The sequence below is a fragment of the Parasteatoda tepidariorum genome, chromosome 10 (genome assembly GCF_982258835.1).
Source record: "Parasteatoda tepidariorum strain Cologne lab strain chromosome 10, Ptep-v5.0, whole genome shotgun sequence".
NCBI classification, from domain to species: domain Eukaryota; kingdom Metazoa; phylum Arthropoda; class Arachnida; order Araneae; family Theridiidae; genus Parasteatoda; species Parasteatoda tepidariorum.
Window position 1 is genome coordinate 76,272,464 of NC_141764.1, and position 24,798 is coordinate 76,297,261.

A 24,798-nucleotide genomic window follows, 5' to 3' on the forward strand; every position below is an offset into this window, starting at 1 on the left:
TACAGCAAGTATAATATACATTCAATATACAAAACCAAAATCCAACAAATTCCCAATCAAATTCAGCACATAATCATAAACAATCAAATACCTATCTTCAAACGGTTGTATAAATCCACAATACAAAACCACTTCAAATCCACTTAACAATGCTCATCACCATCAATACTCAATCAGAATGTCCACCAGGGGCCGAACTGATACACTGACTAAATTCCAGATGTCCACCTAAACGGTCAAGATCAAATTGTTTCCTTAATCCGATCGGTTAGCCGCAAGTCATCACATTAGGGCGTATCAACGACCACAGGGAAACCGTGTCGTAGTGAACGGGGGTGTAGGGCAAAAGGGTTAAAGGAATATATATAAAGGGGGCAGTGAATTGTCCTTTGCCGGATTGTAGGGAGGGAAGGGGTGTTGGTTTAAGTGTGAAATCTATAACCGGATAGTCGCACGCGAGTGACCGGAAAGACAAACAAGCTGAAGCTAAATGGCTTTTAATCAGGGTTGAAAAGGGTGCGTTTGGGGTTGACGGTTATGCTAGACTAGGCCGCGGTTAACGCTCACAAAAGCTCAGAAGGGTGATTTTTCTTTTATGTAGTACGTCTACATTTATTAGGTAGGTTTTATGAGGGATTTTCGTGCTTGACTTATTCTGGAATACTGAAGAGGTGGAAGGAAGGAAAAAAAATGTTTAACCCTTTTGTTTCGTGGAAGATTGAATGGTTTGCCATACCCTGCTTGTTCTTAACAATTTGTTCGAAATGATTTCTAAGAGATAAGATATAATAAACTAGTTATTTTTTTACCGAGAATGATGATACAATAGGGACGATTTTCATTTCATGAAGATGATATGTTGGCCCTAAGTTTTAAAAGCATACCAATTATTTTTGCTTAAATAAGCTGCGTTAAAGCATCACATTCATTGAGGATTAACGTGAGTGAAATACACACTCAGAAAAATCGGATCAACGTTGAACCATAGTATTTTATAAGCGTCGTTGAACAGCCGACCTAATTATTTGAGTTAACGGCTAAGAATGTCCAACTCCGCAGCCTCGTAATTTTGAACCCAATCCAGAAGACAAGGAAACTCCTGGAATAAGTACTGGCAGAAAATTTCCTTCGTGGAGGACTTTTTCTGAAAGAACTAACCCGCATTTGCGTTAAGGGGGGTCAGGACCCTTAAAACTCTCAAAAAATCGATTTTTCAAGAATCATTTTTTTTATTCCTTGCATTATTCTGCGCATTTTCATATCTTACATTTCGAAATCTTTCAATTGGTTCAAAAGTTATAAGGGTTAGAAGACAAGTCACTCACCAACAATTGCTTTAGTGGGCGTGGTCGCGAATTGCTTCATTTTGGGCTTATCTTATAGTTTCTAATAATAATCTGAGATTTAAAGTGTCTACAACTCAACTCTGCTCCAACCCTTTGCAGATTTTATTTGTTTATATTCGAATTGCATGCGTTTTTTAATCTTAGATTAATATTTGTACATTCGTCTATTAGCTTTCATTTTAGTCAAAAATCTAGTTTCGGTTTGATTTATTTATTATAAATAATCATGAATAATCCTCGTAGATCTGGTCAGAGACCAAAAAAAGAGAAGATTTCGTGGAAATCAATTTCGGCAAAGTGTAAATGTGGGCAGTTGCAATGTTTTTATTGAAAAAGAGGATTTTAAAAGTGCTTCTAAGAAAAAGCTTTCGATGTCATGTTCCAGTTTCAAGGATATCGAAACTGAAACTAAAGAGACTTTTGATGGTTATCGCCTTATTGATGTTGCTTCCTTGATAAGTTTTTTCAATAATGTAGCTGCTTGTGGAATTTGTCATGCTTCCTTGAAAATGACTGAGAAATCCCAGTGTGGATTGTTGTCTTCTTTTGAAATAACATGTCAAGCATGTCAGAAAAGGGATGTTTTTAAAAGCTGCAAACTGATAGGAGTGAATAAGAACATTCCAGAAGTAAACAGAAGATCTGTTTTTGCAATGCGGTGCATTGGTGGTGGACTTTCAAGTCTGCAGACATTTTGTTCTGTGATGTGCTTGCCCAAGCCCATAACTCAGAAATCTTATGATAAAATTAATTCTAAAATATTGGAAGTATCAAAAGAAGTTGCTTTGTCATCCATGGAACAGGCAGTTAACGAGGAAAAGTGTCTATCAGATAATCCAAACAGTCTAACCGTCAGTGGAGACGGCACCTGGAAAACCAGAGGTCATACGTCTTTAATAGGCGTATGTACCCTGGTAGGCGGCGAGACAGGAAAAGCTGTTGACATAGAAGTAATGTCGACATTCTGCAAAGGTTGTGCTTCGTACAAGGGTCCAAAGTTTGGCTTGAGATATCATAAGTGGCTATCTTCTCATAAAACAGTGTGCCAGAAAAATCATGCCGGCTCTTCTGGAAAAATGGAGGTTGACGGCATGAAGAGGATTTTCCAAAGATCTGAAGAAAAATATGACGTCAAGTATGAAACATACATTGGCGATGGTGATTGTAAAACTTTCCAGGCTATTTGTGAGGCAAAGCCATATGGAAAAGATGTTTCGATAACCAAAGTGGAGTGTGTGGGACACATACAGAAGAGAATGGGCACTCGTTTGCGAAAACTCAAAACTTCATATGGCAAAAAAAGGCTTTCAGATGGTAAGACGATAGGTGGTCGGGGAAGACTGACAGACGTAACAATAAATAGAATTACAAGTTATTATGGCAATGCAATTCGCCAAAACAGCAATAACTCAGTCAACATGCGAACAGCGATTTGGGCCATATGGGCTCATACTTGCAGCACGGATAAAGAGCCGATGCACTGGTTTTGTCCGAAAGGCGAAAATAGTTGGTGCAGCTATAATAAAGCTGTGCATAACAACAAAGTGCATGAGTATAAGCACCCAATGCTGGTTGCTAAAGTTGTTATGGAGGCAATAAAGCCAATATTTAAGGATCTGTCTCATCCGTCTCTTTTGAAAAGATGTTTGGGGGGTAAGACCCAAAACCCAAATGAGTCGTTGAACTCACTCATATGGAAGTTTTGCCCTAAATTTGCTAGTGCTGGCAAAAATGTTGCCGAAATAGCTGCATGTATGGGTGTTTGTGTTTTTAACGATGGAAAAAAGTCTTTGATGTCTACTATGAAACTGTTGGAGCTACAAATCAACAAAAAAGCAAAGCAAAACTTTCATGCTCAAGATAAACTCCGCGTAACAAAAGCTGAAAAGCGAGCTAGTGAACAGTCTATTGTAGCTCGTAGAGTGAAACGACAAAAAAAGATTTGTGAAAATGAGAGAATGAAAAAAAGTGAAGGGGGGGATATGTATATTTCTGGTGGCTTTTAATTTTTAAATGTTTTTTTTTATATTGATTTTATTATAAAATAATAAAATGTAAGAAATTTATTCCTTTATATCTATGTCTTTGAGGTTACTTAGGATTTCTAGATAAACATAAAAATGGATATTGTTATAATAATCAAAATTTTAACTTTGTGGTCATTTTTATAAACAATTTTTTAAAAGTTACTAATTTGAAAATCTTTTGTTTGCTTTTGAAAATTTATTTTAAAACATCATCTTTTAGATTTTTATAAATCTCAAAAATCTATCATTTAGGTTGGTTTGGTTTTTGTATCAATCATTTCTAATGTTTGAAAAGTTGATTACTATTTGACTCGATGCTCGTTATGTGACAAGTCGTTGTGAAATGTTACTTTATTTTGTTTATAAGTCAAATTTAGTTAATGTATTACTGTTTAAGTTGTATGTAGGTATTGTAAAATGATTTATTTTATTTATTTAGGCATTTTTAGAAAAATATATTGAGTGGTATTCGAAAAAAACAAATTTTTAACTTTAAAGTCATTTTTCTCAAAATGTGATATGTTGAACTTGTGCGCACTGCGTACAAAGAACTAATTGATAGAATTGTACGAAACTTTAGGAAAAGTTTTATGATATGTTTTGCTACAACTGGTACCTACTATAAAAACCATTACTCTCTTAAAATTTTTTAAATAATTGTGTAATGTGCCAAAAATATAGAAATTTGAAAAACTTAAACTTTTTTAATTTTTAGAAAATTAAAATATATGTATATCAAAATAATATTAGGTAACACAGGTTTAGGGTAATTATAACTTTAATTTAAAATTAGTTTGACATTATTTTGATGATATTTGACTCGTACGCTTTGCGCGCAATGAAACTCACTTTTTCGAAAATAAAAAAATTTCACTATATTAAAAAAAGTCTGTAATTTTTTTTATGAATGATTTTTTTTGAATTTAGCTATTTAATTATATTGATAATAGTGCTAGTAAATGATAAAAAAAATTTCATAGCTTTAGGATAAGTTCAAAGATAGTTACAGTGTGTCGAAAATATGGTATTTCATTGTATCGTTTAAGGCGTTAAAGGGTCCTGACCCCCCTTAAATGGAGAGACAAACCAGGAAAATCTCCCAAAGTTGGCCTAACGGCAAGGGAACACTAAACCATGATCCGTCTACCACTGAAGATATTTTTCGTCAACACTGTGATCGGTGAAAGCCGGGTGCGGAATTCATATATACCAACCATAGCTGGGATTCGAATCCGGATCATGTAATTGGGAGACGAACGCTCTATCCCTTGAGCCACAACGGCTTTTAAACCGTAATACTCGGATCTTGAACCATAGTACGGAGCAAATTAGCAAAAACTTAACAAAACTATCGTATAGTCTATTTTTAAATTTATTTTATAACTGCCCTTAAACAGCATACACACTTTTTTGTGTCTACAACTGTCAATTTTCAACTATGTAGCTTTTGTAATTTTACGACAAGGGAAACGCAGATGACAAGGGAAATGCTGGAACAAGCATTAGAGCAAAGAAACCGGCGTGGATGACTGTTTAATTGAACTAACCAGCATTTACATAGAGAGAAAATTCTCGACTCTCTCCCACGGTTAACCCGACTGTAAGGGGATTTGAACCCATGAGAACTAACTCTCAACCGTGAGCACTGAGAACATTTTACACCAGCACTGAGGTCGCTTTAAGCCAGCAATCGTTGACATTCGAACCGGGATCACCTCATTGTGAGGCGAGAGCTTTGCCGCCTGAACCATTGCGGCCCAGTATAATCTAAATATTATTATTTATTTATTTTTTATTTATTTATTTATTTTTTTTTTTTTTGTAATTTTACAACTGGCACTGAACAGTCGCCCGAATGGGGAGTTTAGAATTCTCAATGTTCCATTACTCCGTAGTCTTGTAATTTTGAACCCAGTCCAGAAAATAAGGGAACTCCTGGATCAAGCATTGGGACCAACTAGCCTTCGCTTTTGATGATACCAACTCACATTTACGTTACATGGAAAGGAAATCGCCGAAAACCTCCAGCGGTCACCACATTGAAAGGAAAACGCTCTATTCCCAGAGCCACCGCGACTCGTTTAATCTAGTTTTTATTTTATTTCATAACTGTCGTTGAACAGCCATCAAAAATTTGAGTTTACGGCTATCAATTTTCAACTCCGCCACCTTGTAATTTTGAACCCAATTCAGAAGACAAGGGAACTCCTGGATCAGTACCTCCAGAAGTGTTGATTTATGGGAACTTTGAGGAATGTGTGATCCCGACCAATTTAACGTGCAACAGTCACAATTTAATACACGGGAATTCTTTTGCCGGCTGGATTCGAACTGCCGTTAAAAGATAAAAAGTAAGATAATATGGATTAAAGTTGCAGCAAATTTAAGGGGACACTTCACGATGAAAAACCCAAAAATCGACCAAATTATACTTTTTTCAATTTTTGTTTCAAAAAATAATAGTTATATCTAGCTACAATTTAAAAGAAAAATTTTTCAATTTCAGTCATTTTTTGCAAAGTTATAAGCATTTCAAGATTTGTAAACAAGGTTATGTAAACTGTCTGTTTTTATAGTTATACCGTTTTTCTCAATGTTGTTTTTTACGATAATATTCAAACTTCGAAAAGTTCCTTGCGCATGAGTTTTGAATAAATCTTTATTTTTTTTAAATATATATGAATGGTCTAATGTTCCGTTACCAATGTGATATAAATAAAAGCTGAATACTCACTGAATATTTTTTAAATTACTTTAAATTGTTATTTAAATTTCAATTTTTAAAAATTATATAAATACTATGATATTTTGATTTTTTATTTGTTTAAAAATAAGTGCTAAGTTGTTCAAACATATTCAATTTTATTTATACTTATTCAAACTGTAATATAAATGAGTTTCATACAGCTACGATAAAAACTCATGCGCAAGAAACATTTTGAAACATTGGAACATTTAGTAATTTAACTTGCGGATAAATTATTAAAAAAATTATAACTTTTCAACAAATTAATATTTTTGCTTCAAATTTTGGGAATATCTTTCTAAATGCTTTGTTCACAATCTATGAAATTTTCATTAAAATTGGTTGATATTTAAAGAAAATCATTTTGAACCTGAAGTGTCTCCTTAAATTACATTTTAGCTCAACACGCCAAAAATTTTGAACAGTGCACTTTAGCTTTAATCATTAAATACGTTAAAATGAATATTTCAAGGATAAGTAAAATGGTTTAACCCCTTCCTTCTTGCTCCCGTGAAAATGACGGGGTGAATTTTCGCCCTCTATTTCTCGCTCCCGTGATATTGAAGGGCTGGAGTGATCAGTAGTAACGAGCCAATAAGAATAAAACTAATTCATTTCTTTTGTCCGGAAAACATTTTATTTCTCATTTTACACAAGATGGCAGTACCAGGATATTTTTAACGTAATTGTAGATTGTTAGTATATTTTAAACTAGATGTCTGCACTAATCAAATACGTGATACAAATACAAAAGCGAAAAAAATAGGCGCTTTTATGACCGTTTTCTTGAAAATTTTACGATCGTTAAGGGGTTAAGGAATGGTCTGTTACCGTGTAGCTAAAGGAATGAATGGCAAAAGCAAGATTTGCTACTTTCAAGCAGATATTTTTTTGTTTTGTACAGGCTAAAATATATACATGAATATTAGCTGTTATAACGCATACTTTATGAGCTACTTTTAATTATATAGAAATAAAAATTTGGAAAAATTACAGTACACTTCAGGATAATAAAAAAAAGCATAATTTTAGTTAAGAAAATAAAAAAATACGGTATATAAACAAATCATAGGACAAATTTTTCGTTCTTATTACCACACACTTAGTAAAAAACACAATACTAACAAATAAATTTAACGGAATAAATGTTTTTCATATCATACTCTAATGAATCATAATTAATACTACCAAATTTACTACGTTTGGAAAATTCTATCCCACAATATAAAACCACATCTTATCGTTTATTTTAATAAATCATTATAAAAGCTCTTCGGTAAAAATTACCGAATCTTTTGGTGTTCCTATAAAGGGAGAAACACGGCAATTTTTACCACAATCTAGTAATTATGAATATACCTTTTTTTTTCACAGGGATAGCTGTAATTAACAGCACAATTTGAAAGCAATAACAGAAAGAAAGAAATTACCTATCGAGAGAAAAAAAAAAGCAAATATTAAACTCATAAACTTTATAAAAGGTTCTTTTAAAGAGTAAAAAAAAATTCTTCCAATATCCTGCCTCGAATTTTTATCGTACAATAATCACAAAATAATGCAGCTAAGAAAGGTTATTTTGAAATTCCTTATTTAAGTACAGATAAATCTATTCAAAGAATTTATTATAAAAAACAGGTACAAAAATTGAAAATCATCAAAATCTAGATGGAACTTCAAAAAAAAAAATATATAGCGCGAAACAAATAAAGAGTATAAAAAGCATATACTCTGATGAGTAATGTTTACTGCCTTTTTACTTAAATTTCCTAATCGCCAAATAAAGTAACTCAGAAACAATAAAAGGTCATAATGAAAATTTTTAAATCAAAAATAGAAGCAATCACAGAAAACTATGCTTTTATTTATAAGGGTTTTTTTTTATTCGATAAAATAAGAACAGATCGACTTATGATAAATGACTTATCGAATTAGATTTAAGCTATCAGATCAACACGTGGCTAATATTCCTTCTTTTTAAAATTAGTTTTTCAGCACTTGAATTGTTATCTCTCTTGCTCCAGCTGATTTCTATTACTTTATCTAACTCTGTACTAGATGAGGAAACACATTTTTTTCGTATATCGTCATTTTTATTTTTTTAATAACATATTTCTAAATATAGAAGACGTTTGAAAGTCTTTTGCCCTGTTATAATAAAAAAATAAAGAAAATTATTAATTTTCGAAATTCGTGAAGCAGATTCTCAAAAATTAAACTGTCGGTTTTGACTACTCAGCAGTATTTCATTATTTTTGACAATCATTTGACAAAAATCACATAAATTTTGACGAAACATGAAGTCTCAAATAGTTGATGAAATTGCTTCCTTACTTGTGTGACATTTCTGTGTTGTTCAGTATTTTATAATTTGATTATAATACCATATGACCGTATGGCAGATGGTACAACGGAGAGTGCAAAATTTTGGAATTCAATTTCTGGCTATGATTGAGTACTAAACTCATTCTCTGTTTATTACCCATTGGGAAAATGGGTCTTGTTTTGGGTTTTATGGCGTGAGCACTTTATTTGGACGTCATCACACTTTTCAACTGTGTTCAAGAATAATAGTAAACAGTGCGCATGCGTCGTCATTGCATGCGTTACTGTGACAAAATGTATGGTCAAAGCTACCAAAATATGGTAAAATTAACAATATGCCTGGTTCAATGGGAACATAAAAATCTCGGTCATTTTTACCGAAATTCTTTTATAATGATTTTGATGAAATTAAGAAAAAAATCTGGTTTTATAATATATGAGGAAATTTAGTAAATGTTGTAAATTTGGTAGTTTTATTCATAATACCTTGCACTGTAAAATATTTCGGATAAAAAGTACTGGCACCCAAAGAGACAGCATTCGTAAAATCCGTTTTAATTGTAAAAATTACGGTATAACAGATTCTTTTGTTCCGTAAAATTTTACGGTGGAAATGGATTTAACGATAATAAGTACCGGCACTCAGGGTAGCACTACGTTTTACCGTAATTTTATCTCATTTTTTTTATAGTGTAGGGCATGGCATAAAAATTACTTATTTGATTAAATTTACTTCTCAGTTCAGTATTTTTGACTAAATGTATGGTATTAAGTACTATAACGCTGAAAACCAGAAATTCCGGTAAGCCGTTGTCTGTGAACGTAAAAATCACTACTGTGTATTTTGGTTTTTTCTTCCAGAAATGTCATTATCATACAGTTCGGTAATTTTACCAGACATTTTTTTTTTTTTTTTTTTTTTTGGAAATTAGTAAGTTGGAAGTTAGTCAGTTTTTATAAACTGAAGAGACAAAATGGTAAAATAACAGTTATAGAAGATGTTAATTTTATTTTTCAATGTAAAAATTAAGAAGGAAAGTATTCTGACGTGTAATTCACTTTTAAAATGAGAGTTATAAATGCAGTTTTCGACTTAAATCACTTTTGATAGATAAGATGGGATTTATATTTGTCTTGGATTAAATTAAATACAACTTTCAAGAAATGTTAGGTTAATTCTTATTTTATTCAACAATATAGTTATTAAGGTAACAGTTTAAAACAAAGATAAAACGTAAAAAATGACACCTAGTTTCAAATTTATAATTGTTTTATATCACTAGTTTTTTCCTTTATTAATTCAAAAAAAGTTAAAATAGTTTTTAAAAAAAAAAAAAAAACTCTTGTAGATTTAAAGTTTTTTTTTTTTTTTAGTATAATTTCAGCATTTGTAGAAAACAGTCTCCAAATAATTAATTTGGGGCAAAAAATTAAACGTAGGTTTTAAATTTATGAATATTTTTTATTAAAATAGTTTCAGCAATAGTTGAAGATAGTTTTAAAATAATTAGTTCAGAACTAAGCCAAGTTTATTTTTAAATTTAATATTGTTTTTTAATATAATTTCAGCACTAATGAAATATTTTTTAAGTATTTAGTTTGAGTGAAAGATAAATAAAAAATCACTCGACTTTTGAAATAAATTAAACTTTTATCAGTTTAAAAAAACATTTATATCTCGTTTATATTTTAGTTAATAATATTAATGTAAAAATATCATTCTTTAAGTACTTGCTGTCAAAATAAAGCTAAATTTTATCCACTTAAGTTTTTAAAAAAAGTAAAGACGATGACGATATGAAAAATGCGGCCTGAGATTTAATTGAAGTATTATTATTCGACGATACTAATAATAATAATAGTCGAATTTTCACGCCAAGGGAGAAAAAGTAGGAATTTTCATTTATTACAAAAAGAAGAAAAACAATATTAAAAAAATGATAATTGTATTTAAGAGCCTTGAAAACCCCCAAGGGCTTTTAAGATAAATAAAAAAATACTTAAATTCTACTTTTTATGTAATTAAAGACCATGGTTTGTAAAGAGAAGTTTTTTCGCAAAAGAAAAAAAAAGACTTTTTTCGATACATTAAAATAAATTTTTTCTTTAATTTAAAAGAAGGATAGCATTACTTATTAGGTTTTTTTTTTTCTTTATTTCTAAATTATCATTTGATACAATTTATCTAAATAAACCTTATGATAGGATAAAATGATTATGGTGTTAAATATGAACGGGTAAAAGCAGTTTATCATTACAGGATAAGTTTCTTAGTTTATTTTTATCTCGCTCATTGCCAATTATTTGTGTTAAAATGAGAGGTTTAAAAAGTAATATTATTAAGAGTTACTTTTTAAAACTATTATATAGCCATCAATTTGAGAAGAATTATTAACTGCTTCTCTTAGAGCCATAGATAAAAACAACTTGAAACAAATTTTCATTGCAATACAATTACATATGAGTTGTTATAATTTGACTGCATGGCAATATAAATTCATTTTAAAATACAAACATTAAAGCTATATAACTATAAAAATAAACGTTGTCATTGCCACATTTATTTAAAATCAGCGTATTATTCGAACGAATTGGATAAATAAAATAAATAGGATAAATAGAATAAAATAAAAAGGATAAATAGAATAAATAGGATAAAATAAAAAGGATAAATAGAATAAATAGGATAAAATAAAAAGGATAAATAGAATAAATAGGATGAAATAAAAAGGATAAATAGGATAAATAGAAAAAAAGGATAAATAGGATAAATAGAACAAATAGGGTAAAATAAAAAGGATAAATAGAATAAATAGGATGAAATAAATGGGATAAATATGAAAAATGTAAGAAAATACATAAATGATGTTATAAAAAATAGTTTGAATACAAATAGGGTTGAACGAAATAATGTCAAAACTACAAATTAAATTTAAGAAACAGTATTTTCGATGAATGTAAAACCCTAGAAAATACTGCATTAGGTGTGAGTTTAATCTTCGTCTACCACGGCTAGGACCAGGGTTCGATTCCCTATGATAAAGGATGGGTGGTTACGACAGTACTCTCTCCGATAGCAGCTATCATAGGGTTCTAATGCAATGGCCTCGGAATTGCTTCAGTCCCTCTGGAGCCGGAAAAGTCCAAACACGGTTAGGAGGTTGAAGGGTGTAGTGCGGAGGTCGGGTGCTTACTACAACAAAATGCACTTCTTTCTAAATTTTTGTAGAAAGAGATCGTGCCAGTATTGTCTCCAGCGATCATCATCATTAAAAATACATCAAACCATGTTAATATTTAAACTATACAAGAATGAAAGGGTGAAACACTCACCTTCAAATAGGTGAGCCGGGTTCGATTCCAGGTCATGCCTATTCGATTTAAATACGGCTCACACCAACACAGTGCTGACGTAAAATATAACCGCAGTTATAAACCAACAATAGGTTAGAATTTCCCAACTGTTGAAAATTTTCATGATTTTCCTCTCCATATAACGCGAATCTGTTTAGTTTGATTTCATGTTGATTTGCTTGATTTGAAAGTTTCTCTTATGTTCTAAATTGGGTTCAAAATCACAAAGCTACGGAGTTGAACATCGATATCTGCAAATCCTATACGGTTTGGCTGTTCAACGCCTATAATATCAATGCAATTATTTACTTATCTATTTATTTACATAATTAAGTCCGAATCCTTCTAATTCCATTTATAAAACAAGGACAGTTTCCGATGGCATAGCAGAAAAGAATTTAAATGTAGATCAATTATTTGTATACAATAATTCAACTTCAAATTTAACGCTCAATCAAATAAATTCCAATAAAAACTCTAAGATATGGAATGTTTTTGTTCAAAATATAACAACCAAAAGTGAACAAGTTTGGTTTTCCAATTCACTTCATTTAAAATCTGAAGCTAAATGTTAACTTATAGAACAATTTAGAATAAATGCGAGCGCCATCCATATTACTCCACCACTTAGAAAACCACGACCAACGCCATTTTCCGCCCCAAATACGATCTCATCCCCCTAAATTAATTGGCCGCCTGTTCCAACATAGAAATACATAATTCTCACAATATTTGGCTTCCAAACAACAGCTTAGTTTCTCGCCAAAGCTCATAATTGTCCCAAGCAATAATTTAATTGCTCCTAAATATAATTCCAACGTGGGGTTTATAAGCTGGAATTTCTATTCATGCTCGTCTTTCCATTGTACGGAGGTGAAGTCATTCTATGATTAATTAGGATCACTTACAGATTCACTATTTGGCGTTGAATCACAAATTCAGGAGAATAGGTTTAATCTCATTCTAGCCAAGCCTCTCAAGTCACACGACATTTTACAACGATTCTTTTAAAGGCATAGGAGGAAATAATTGATTTAAATGGCATAAAATTTACTCATGATTTTCATTCAATTGATTCTATTTGAAAGGCATTACTAGTGGAATATAATATATTCCTAGATAATTATTATTGGTAGGAGAATGTAAACAAATGCACGTGTCTGCGTTTTGGGATATACGTCAATGAATAATAATATAGAAATTAGGTGATATTCGATTTTTTTTTTAAAATATGATACATAACTTTTGATTTAATAACTAGATCCTTTTTTTTTTTAAATTTTAATTTTTAAAGTCTGGATAACATGTAGTATAAGTATTAAAATTTTAAAGCAATTCATTAAGATACGCAATTATACACACTTAATCAAATCTTCTGGGGGGGGGAATAATTTTTATAAACGAAATTCAGGCTCAACACTGTTAAAAATACATGACAATACATCAAATTTAGTAAAAATGGCATCCATTTACTTTATATCATAGATGTGTTGATTATTATTTTATTTCAGGATGTTAGAAATAGAAACTCTTCATGTGTTGAAGGACTGGGAGAAAAATTATGCTATCAAAGCTGGATTCGAACCCCCGTTCTATCGGTTATGAAATAGACAAATTAGCCCTCTCTGCTATAATACGCACCCAGCTTCTGGGAACAAGTGTCTTTATAAGAAGGGCCTAAAATTCTGGTTGTTAAATCGAAATAGGTGAAAACAATTAATAAACGGTTTTTCTCACAGTTAACAGTTCTTTCTTAAAGGTCTGTTTTATTTGAATAGGGTAAAATAAAAATTTAATAGATTGTTGTTTAACAATTTTTACGAGAAATTTAAAAAAGCTGTAAAACCACAGATTTTATTTATTCCTTACTTACACGCACGAAACTATAGATACACTGTAAAAAATTTTGCTTTTTAGTTTCTACCATTTTTAGTATTGGTGTAAACTAGATACATTTTGAAGTACAGAACTCATGAAAAAAAATTATCTAAAGTTAACGAAATAACAAATGCTAGAAAGAATTAGTGCCAATATATTACTAACAATGTGCTTGTTTCTAAAACGAAATGTTTATGCAATGAAGGCATTAAATTGATTTTGATGTGCATGGAAATATGTGTTGTCAGAAAAAAAAATAAATGAATAAATAAATAAAACTATAGCAATAAAAAATTATAATAAAAAATATGATTACATGTACTGTAAAAAAATTTTTTTTACCTCAACACTAAAAATTGTGGCCACTATACATCATAATACATCCAAAGCGTGCAGACACAATATTTTAGTAAATTTCTACTGCTATAGTTTATTTAATTATTTATTTATTCATTCTTTTCTGACAACACATATTTTCATGCGCATTGGAATCAATTTATTGGCTTCGTTGCATAAACATTTCGTTTTAAAAACAAGTACATTGCTAGTAATATATTCACACTAATTCTTTCAAACAAATGTTATTTTGTCTATTTTATATACATTTTTTCCACAACTTCACTTCTGTATTTACAAATGTATTTGATTTATCTCAAAACCAAAAATTATGAGAAACACATACAAAAAATTTAGACAGAGTACACTTTTCAAACAATTATTCACATTTATCTATTTTTCTATATTTATCAATTCACGAAATTCTGCAATAGATTTATACTTCATATTTATTTGACTTAAGTAAATATAACGAAAGAATTAGTGCGAATAGAACTAAAGAAAGAATAATATTAATAAAAATGAATTTAGAATCTTTAAATACAGTCGAACCTCGCTAACTCGAACCTCAATTTCACGAATTTTTCGATATCTCGAAGGAAAAAAAATTCCCTTCAAATTTCCTATACTCTCAATGTTAAAAAAAACTTGATTTCACGAATTTTTTTTTCTAATCCCTCGATAACTTGAATTTTTTTTCCATAAATAGTGTAGACTTTTTTTTCTAAAATTAAAAAAATATTCCAAAAAAATAAAAAATTTTAAAAATGGCTGACAAGGCATTGAATGATGTATCTTCTTCTACGATAATGAATGGCTCCAAGAAGTCTGGATTCATTAAAGATCACAAAAATAGTCAAACTATCAATATCGTTAATTCTGCTGAAAACTACACCGAAAATGATTGTAACAGATTGACCGGACTCATGAAGCTTGATGACATGGAATTTCATGACTTCGTAAACGCAGATGATGCAGTAACAGTGATGCAGTAAGTGGGATGACAATGATATCATCGCTCAAACGAAAGCTTCTTGTGAACTATCAGAAGAAGAGGATGAGGAAATCGAAGATTTACCGCTCAATGTTACTAACAAACAAGCACTTTCTGCAGTGGACACTGTAAGGAAATTTATTGAGAGGCAGCCGAATATGTCAGAGGAGACATTTAAAGCTATAGTCCACTTAGAAAGTGTTATAGACAAACTTTCTTACACATCTCTAAAGCAAACAATTGAATCTTTTTTTAGATGAAAGTGTAAAAAGTGTTTTTAGAATAAATATGGAATAGTAAATAAGGTATGTAAAGAGCATTTTTCTTTATTCTACCATCGATAACATGCGATTTTTGATAATTCGAATTTTCGATATCTCGAATTTTTTCTCCCTCTCTCTTCAAGTTCGAGATATCGAGGTTTGACTGTATTATTATAATTCCAATGAACATTGAAAATTGAAAAAAATAATAATAATTGCAATTTAATACAATCCATAGCTTCATTTAATTTCCGAATCATATTAAAACTAGACTCTTTAAATCAATAAAATTCTTTAACTGGATCTAAATAGTGACAAATTTACATCTAAAATACCTTAACTACAACTTGTCAATTCCGAGTTCCGCTCATTCATATAAAAGTTTTAACAAACGCGTAAAAATAAGTTACGACTATAAATTTTCGCAATCCATCCCACACCTCAAAACTATACCGTCGCGAAGAAATTAAACCACTTGTACCCAGAGAACGAAAATGATTCGCATATTTTAAATTTCATAACATTTTGGAATTGAAATCAGACGAGTAAAAAGACGCCAGTAATACATATAAGCGAAATTAAGAGAATGAGTAAATTACAAAATATTAGAATCCACATTGTTGATTCAATTCACGAATGAATTTCAAGGATTTAAAAAAAACAATAGTGCAGCATAGATGGGAATTAAATATATTTATTACAATTCAATTTAAGATATATAGTTATATATTGTTATAGCGTGTAAAAGCATTTTAGAAGTAGGTCGCATTAAAATATGTTGAAAATTAAATTTTAGTGAATTAATAATGTTCGTTTTATTATACTTATGCTTTGAAATTTAAATATAATTTTAAGTTGATTGAAATCTAAATAAGGTTTTATCATTACAATTAAAGACAGAATTGGGTTTTAAAGGCCAAGCATAGCCATCAATAATTAAAAGTTAAGAGCAATGCATTTTTTTTTTCAGAGAAGACAATCATGCCGTTTTAATGCATTTATTAACTAAAATGTTTTTTTTCTTCCGTATTTTTAACTCCTATGAATAAAATACTAAGTACTAGCTTTTTAAGGATTAAAAATAATTATTAAAAAATAACATCCGATTCAAATATAATTCTTTTTCTTTTTTTTAATAACTAGCAAACGTACTTCTGCGAGCAACACTATATATACGGCTGTATATACAGACAAGTCAAGTTTTAATGTCCCTTTTGATCTAAAGATCATAGCTTTATATAAATACACAGAAAAAGATTCTAGTTACATTACCGTAATGAATGGTAATGACATTTAGGTAAATAAAAAACATAATTCTGGTAATAAATGCCAAAATATATACGGTATTTAAACCATTCATTTGGTAAGTTTTCCGCTCATATGGCAATGGTTTACCGGAAATTTGGATATTCAAAAGTATAGTTCTTATTACTACGCATTTAGCAAAAAATTCGAAGTTGAAAAGGAAATTTTATTAAATAAATGATTCTTATGCCTTGCTCTAAGATATCACGATAAAATTATCAAATTTTATAACACATTATAAAAGCAAAATTTATTGTAAATTTTACCAAGATGAAAGTTTTTTGGTGTTTCCATTCAGCCAGAAACACAGAAAAGTTTACAATATTCTTGTAATTTTGACCACAATTTTTTTTCTTATTGTAAAAATGGAAGGAAAAAAATCGCGTACAAATTAAAAAAATCACCTTTTAAAAAAATTTCATTGCTAGTGACTATTTAACTTATTTCATTCAAATTGCTGATTTTTTTAGGATCTTTAAGGTGTACTCTTTTGAGTTTTCACACGGCAGATGAAAAGCTAACTAAGTTAAGGTTTTAAGTCAGATTTTAGCGGCTTTAATTGAACTTGCTTTAAAATGTATACATTGACATAGGAAATGAATAGCGTGCCTTTCCTTTATTTCCTATTCACAAGTTTCTAATCGACTACAAACTAAATAGTCCCTAACACTCAGTGTGCAGAGTGCAAGACACTCAGTGTGCAGTATGTGACGCTAATAAGCGTCACATACTGCACACTCTTAGCGTTTAAATTTGCTCCCAAAACAGAGAGTTTCTAAGGTTACTTTTAGACTGCTAAATGTTTTTGGAAACGTCTTCCACCCCCAAAAAGGCAATCACTTAGCACCTTAATCCACTGAAATTTAGCTACTCGACAACCACTCGCCGATTGCTCATTGCCCATTACACTTGGGAACCTTCTTCCACTTCAAAAGAAAGTTACCACTTAGTATCTTCATCCACTGAAATCTGCCACATTTGACTACTATTCATCGATTACCGAATACACTTAGAACCCTCCTCCGCTACAAAAAAAAAAGTTATCACTTAGCGTCTTCATCCACTGCCTGCAAAATTTAAGTACTTGCTGATCGATTGCTGATCATAACCAAATGCACTTCGAACCTTCCTCCACTTCAAAAATAAAGTTTTCACTTAGTACCTTCATCCACTGAAATCTGCAACATTTAGCTACGTGGCAAAATGACTGAAGATAGTACGGTTAAATCAGAATAAAATTAGATCTGTCACCCAAAATTGTTTTTCAACAATATCACTCAGAAACATCATCTACCATGTTCTTCCATTATTTGTGATAATTACTGGTGAATTCAATACGAAAGTAACTTTTCAAGACACACGGTAGTATTATTTTATATTTTCTAACCTGTGTTGAACAGCCGACACAATTCTTAGTTCATGACTACCAATTTTCCCACTCCGTAGCCTTGTAATTTTGAACCCAATTCAGAAGACAAGGAAGCTCCTGGAAATATTGGGATAAATTAGCTTTCTTGAAGGGCTTTTTGATGGAACATACCCGCGTTTGCGTTACATGGAGAGAAAAAACTGGAAAATCTCCTATGGTTAGCCTGGCGGCAAGGGAACTCTAACCCATGATCCATCTACCACTGAAGATATTTATCATCAGCACTGTTTTCGGTGCGAGCCGGGAGCGGGATTCGTATCAAACAGCCATCGCTGAGATTCGAACACGGTCACCTCATTGGAGCTCTCTATTCTCTGAACCACCACGGCTCTCGCACTTCAGTTAGTGGTTCAAAAATTTTAACACTTTTACACTAAGAAAAAAAGTACATTAAAACTACCAGAATAAGGTAAAATTTATTATATTTCTGACTTTTTGGGAACACCAAAAAGCTCGGTAATTTTTAACGAAGCTCTTTGGCAATGATTGTGGTAAAATTAACAAAAAATATGGCTTTATTAGGTTAGTTTAAATTTGGGAAATGTGGTAAAATCTAGTAATTTAACCATGATACCTTAGAGCACGACATAAAAAGTTTTTATTCGGCATATATAAAATGTTTAAAAGCATTTATGAAATGAACTTTGCGATAAAATGGACATTAAGGATAGACAAAGTGCCAGCACTTTATACCGCAATTTGCTCGGGGATTTTTTGCAGCGTGCCAAGATTTCCTTACTTTCGAACATTTTTTTCGATTCAAGGGTAGAAGGCTTTTTCAAACTTAAAACACAATTTTAAAAAAAGGAACTAGTAAATAAGATTTTGCTTCACACATTGTATTCCAATTATAAATAAATGAACGCAAATAAATATTAAATTAATAACAATTCCTTATAAAACCAAGCATCCAATTTAAATAAGAGACTTGCTATATATGATGAGGTTATTTTGTACCGGTTAGCTGGAAAATCCATTTGAACTTCAATTCAAAATAATTTATAAAAAAGAAAAGCAGTATTTTTATACTTAATTTATAATCAAGTTTAAAAAATTCAAAACCGATAAACAAATACGGAAATAAAACTGAATTACCTTGACAAATATGGAAAGGAATCAGAAAAACAAATAGAAATTTTCAGTAAAGTAATTATGATTATTGCTTAACAAAACGTAAATAGCAAATGTTTTGGAAATCGGATCAGTAAGTTACGCAACTTGATAGATAGAGAGGCAAGATAGGAATAGTTTAATAGATATTGTTAAGATATTTTTCCATTAACCTTCAGAAATACATTGCCAATTGTCAAATTATGGTTTCGCTCAAACTGGAAGAAAAAAAACTTTAAAATAACCCATTTGAAAAAACTTCAGAGAAACCAAAAATATTTTTCAAAATTACCTCTAGAATCTTAATTCGGATGCAAATAGCATGCTTTTTGTTGCTAATACAGCAGAAATAATTTTTATCATTTGAATTTAAAAGTAAAATCTACGGAGTTAGTAAAAGGTAAATATTAGCCTATACGAAGAAAGAAAATTCTGGATAAATTGCCGTACTGTATTGTAATAACAATTTTGGGTTTTTTCTGGAGAAAAAAAAAAACTGGTTAATAAAACCAAAATAACAGATAATTTCCCGGTCATATGGTAACGGTTAACAGTATATTCTGGTTTTCGAAATTCGTATTACCATACATATTATTTAATTCGTATACAAAACTCAAAAGTAAATTTAAGTGAATAGATTGTTTTTATGACCAGGGATCTGTCCAGACATTTTGTGAAAGGTCCGTTTTTCGTGAAATTGGGAAAAAATTACTCACATTCTTTCAACCAGGGTCCGCTTTTATGAATTTGTGAAAATAGGGTCCGGTTATTGCAAAAAAACTTTTTCAAGGAGCTTTTAAATTGTAAAGACATACAAGATTATGCTCAGCACTGTAAAATTATAATAAAAAAATTAAATTTTCAAAAATAAACAGCAATTGCAGCTTCTAAATTAGAGATGCAGCATACACATATTTGGTATTTAGCCTATACTGCTGAACGCAGAATATTCATTTCGGACGAATAATGTAAGAATCGTCTGCCGAAGATGAAACTTAATTCGTTTACATCCATCTTTCTTGTTTTCCCCCCTGGAAAAGATTTATTCGATTAACAAAACAATAATGAAGATAAACAAATTTGTGAAGGGTCCGATTAAAAGAAAAATCATTTTGTGATCATTTTTTAAGCTAAAATATTTTGTGAAGGGTCCGTTTTTATGAAAAGATATTTTGTGAAGGGTCCGTTAACGGACCCAAATTTCTTCTAAACAGACCCCTGATGACGTAACACAATATTATGATGATATCACAATAAAACCACCAAATTTTATCCCATATTATAAAACCCTACTTTATTGTTACTTTTATCAAAATAACTACCGAAGCGCTGAGGTAAAATTTACTGAGCTTTTTGGTGTTCCCGTAGAGCCGAAGCACTGTAATTTTTACCATATTCTGGTAGTTTTGACCATACTTTTTTTTCCAGCGAAGTTACCCACAATGAAAAGATTGCGTTAGTTCTCAGTGCTTTTATTTTTTCTGCTGTTTTCTCTTAAAAATAAATCATCAGTTGAAGAAATACAGATGTAATACATTGATAATGTGGTTTAACGTCGAAGCGATTTTTACTTCTTTTTATTCGCATTGGACCATAATATGACACATAGTAGTTATAACAACTACCATCTTAATAAGGTGATCATGTTTCCATTCATGTTAGATCATGTTTCCATTCATGTCAGGGTTGCAAAAAACCCAAACTACTGGGTTTTCGTAGGGTTTTTTCAGAGTTTAATTTGATTTTTGAAAATAAATTGAGTTCTACATCTTTTTTTAATAATTCTTTATATTCTTAGACTAAGCCTTGCTGCAGTAATAAATACCATTAATTTGACTAATGATTAAGCCATTAATAACCATAACAATTAATACATTTTATTATCAATGCCATTTACATTGATATATTAGCAATAATATTTTTAATGACAATAATTGGGTCCAATTGCTTTTGTAGGATTTTTTTTTACTTATTCTGTTTTCGAATTATCAAAAACTAATAAATGTTAAAGTGTAGGAATAAATTATTTATTTTAATTCAAATTAAAAACATCAATTTTCAGAGTAATATTTTAACATAAAAAATGTATCTTTGCAATGGGGCATTGCATTACTTTTCCAACAGTGCTATTGTGCCCTATGTTATGTACAGTAATAGAGAGCTTCTAGAATAAGCTCTTGTATTTCGACAAGGAATACGTCGAAACAAGAATTCTAGAACAAGTATTTCACAAGTTAAAAGGTGCGATATTTTAAAAGTATCATTCGAAATTGCACGTATTAAGACTCACAGGTCAAGAAAATTGTACTTAAAATGTTTTTTATAAATAAATTATTTTCCCATTTCATTGAATTGTGATTCTTAAAGTATTATACATTGTATCTTATTATAACAGTAGTTTCATTTGCACTGCAATTTAGTATCTCAAATTTTTTTTTCTTTGGGGGGGGGGGGTGAAAATACCTTAGCACAATATTTGCAGTTTTTAATAATAGATGTTTCTAAAAAAGGTCGATTTAAAAACTTTAGACACAGAATATAGAAGTAATTAAAATATAAATATTTCAATGCTCGTAGTTTGTATTTTACACAATTACAAACTTAATATCTACAGCTAATAAGGTAATAATAAAAAGGCAATTATGAAAAAACCAATTTCTGCTTTTTTCAAGGGTTTTATCAGGTAGGTTTTTATTTTCGGGTTAGGTGAAATCATAAAAACCCTTATTCGAGTTGAACCATAGTTATAATTGTGTAAAGAAGCATAAGAAGTAGATTATGATTCACCGTAGCATTATGTTAAGGTAGCAGCAACGATATTATAGCTCTACTCTACACACATAAAAAATTTTAAAGGTACACTTAATTGCAAAGGTTAACAAACATAGATTATGAAAATATCAAAAAGATTTTTTCAAATACATAAATAAATTCATCCCAATTCGAAATGACGGCTTGTCTATAAATTACAAAACATGTACTTATTAGATCATCTTCAAACTATCCAAATCAAACCAATCATTCAAAGCTATCAAGAAATGAGACCCACAAAAAAATTTTAAAACTGAAATTTTTATAGTTTTTAAAATCTTTCAGCAATTTATGGTCGGTATTAAAATCTGCAGAAATTTAAGATAATTTGCTTTAATTGGTATTATTAACTTTGCTGTTTATCAATAATATCAAAAATAATACTATGATCGTTATAATTATTTTAGACACAAATTTACAAACGTGTAAATCTTTTAATTATTATTAACATTGATTGAATAACATGTTTTTTTTCTCCAGAAATACGGTAAGTTAGTTCAAAGTTAAATCAAGAAATACAGTAAGATTATTTTACAGTAAAAATTACTTATTTAAGCTAAAATATACTAAAATTCCTAAATAGAAATTAATGAATCGGCGCGAATCCTTGGCAGACACAAGTGAACAACTAAAATATATACTTATAAGTATAAGAACTAAAGTAGATACTTTTAGTTTAAACTACAGTTTAACAACCACAAGAACTTCTTGAGACAGACTCACGTGCTATTATTGAATGTGGTTGCAAAGATAAATCATTTCGAATAGAGGTGCGGGGAAAATTGTTTTGATCATAATTATTATCGGTTTAGGCTGGGTCAGTTATGTCATTTCGTCAATTCTCTCCATTAAATAAGTTTTTTTTTTTTTTAAACATTCACGCGAGAGGAGCTTTCGAAAAAGCTGAGCAGTCGAGATCTTGAAAAAATTAAAATTACTTTTTAAGTTCATTATGCAATGAACAACCAGGTTCAAACCCTGGTGGTGAATTTATTTACATTTACTTATTTCTATCACATTATATAAAAACATATTGTATTGTTAATTTTTCTAAAATCGTTACCTAAGAGCCTCGATAAAAATTACTAAACTTTTTAGTGTTTCTGTAGTTTTGATCCTACTTTTTTTCTCAATTCAAGAAAAACTTAACGCACGAACAAAAACAAAATCAAACTTACTCTTTACTTTTTAACTATTTACCACAAAGCATAATATCTTTGAATTGAAATACAATAAGCTAAATACAGGAAGAATTAATTTTAAAAAATTTAACTATTTTGTAATATTTGTCTCGCATTATTTGCAGAGGTGCTACTCCTGTCCCACCAAACGAAAAAGGTCAAAGGTAAATATGTAACACTAAAAGTTAATCAATAATGTACGATTAGAACAAAACAAGAAAGCTCATTCTTGTTTTTAAACTAGGTTAATGAATTAAAATAATTTGTCGAATAGGGTATTTAGTTTTTTTTTTTTTTTTTAAATACTTTTATTTATTTAAATTTAAAATTAGGGATAGAGTTGCGATAAGCATCAAGTTAATAATAACAAAAATTAAATAAAAGTTATATTTATAATATAAGAATGGTAAAGCGCAAACGATAAGAGCTGCTAACTATTTAAATAATTTATTAAACATGAATTAAAATGAAATATTTTTTTTTAATTTCTTTATTTCATAAAACTTGAAAATATGAACTACAAAACATATTTAGGGGTATAAAACTACGCGAAGAGCTTATAAAGTGTTTTCCTAATATCTAACAGTTACACAATGTCTTACCGGTTTAATAATATGTAAGTTTTTAAATCGTACGTAAAAAATTATTTTAAAAACTTTCTTAAATGATTCTATTTCGTTTTCTTTATGCAGTAAATTTAGAAAAATTTTACAAAACTTTGATTTTTTTTTCATTTTTTTACAAAACAATTATGAAATAATTTTTGAATGTGACAAAACAGTACTTAATAATTCCCCAAAACAAGCATTCGATATGCGTACATAACTCAATTATTTACTACTTTCTAATTCATAAACACTTTATCAACGTAAGTATCAAAATCAAATAAATAAATAAATTTAAGATAGTTCTTTTTATAGACGTACACAAACATTTGAATTTATTGAAATTGATGCCATTTTGTTTAATGTTCAAAAAAATATGAAAAATTCTTAATTTTATTATTTAATGTATATATTTTTTAATAGAATATGCAATTGTTCTTTGAATACGAAAAAATAAGATATTATTCTATAGTCTCCGAAAACAAGCTTTGATATGCGTCCATCGGTTAATTTATTCACAACGTGTTAATTATTAAACAATTTATCAAAGTAAACATCAAATAAACAAGTCAATTAGGGATGCGTTTCTTTAAAGATGTACGCAAACACTGAGTTTTTATGAACTTTCTAATATCATTCCAAATGACGCCATTTTGTTTTCTGAACTACAAAATTTAAAAAATTCTAAAATTTAACAAAACAGACGATATTTAATGAATTATTGTTTTTTTAATTTTAAAAGTTGTAAATGTATCGTTAATGTAACAAAACGCTGTATCGCAATTTTCTAAAACAAGCATTCGATCTGCGTTCATAAGTTATTTATCTACAACGTGCTAATTAGTAAACAATTTATCAACGTTAAAATCAAATAAACAAATCAATTATGGATAAGTTTCTACAAAGATGTACGCAAACACTGAGTTTTTATGAACTTTCTAATAACATTCAAAATGACGCCATTTTGTTTTCTAAACTACAAAATTTAAAAAATTCTAAAATTTTTCAAAGCAGACGATTTTTTATTAATTATCATTTTTTTTAAATAAAAAAATTATGTTTGTAATTGTATATTAAATATGACAAAACAC

General features: G+C 29.8%; 1 protein-coding gene across 19 annotated transcripts in view; it reads right to left on the reverse strand.

Annotated features, from left to right (window-relative positions):
* Nucleotides 1–24,798, reverse strand: part of LOC107436894 (exocyst complex component 4) — a 332,756-nt gene that overhangs the window by 195,065 nt on the left and 112,893 nt on the right. The gene's annotated exons all lie outside the window — the stretch shown is intronic.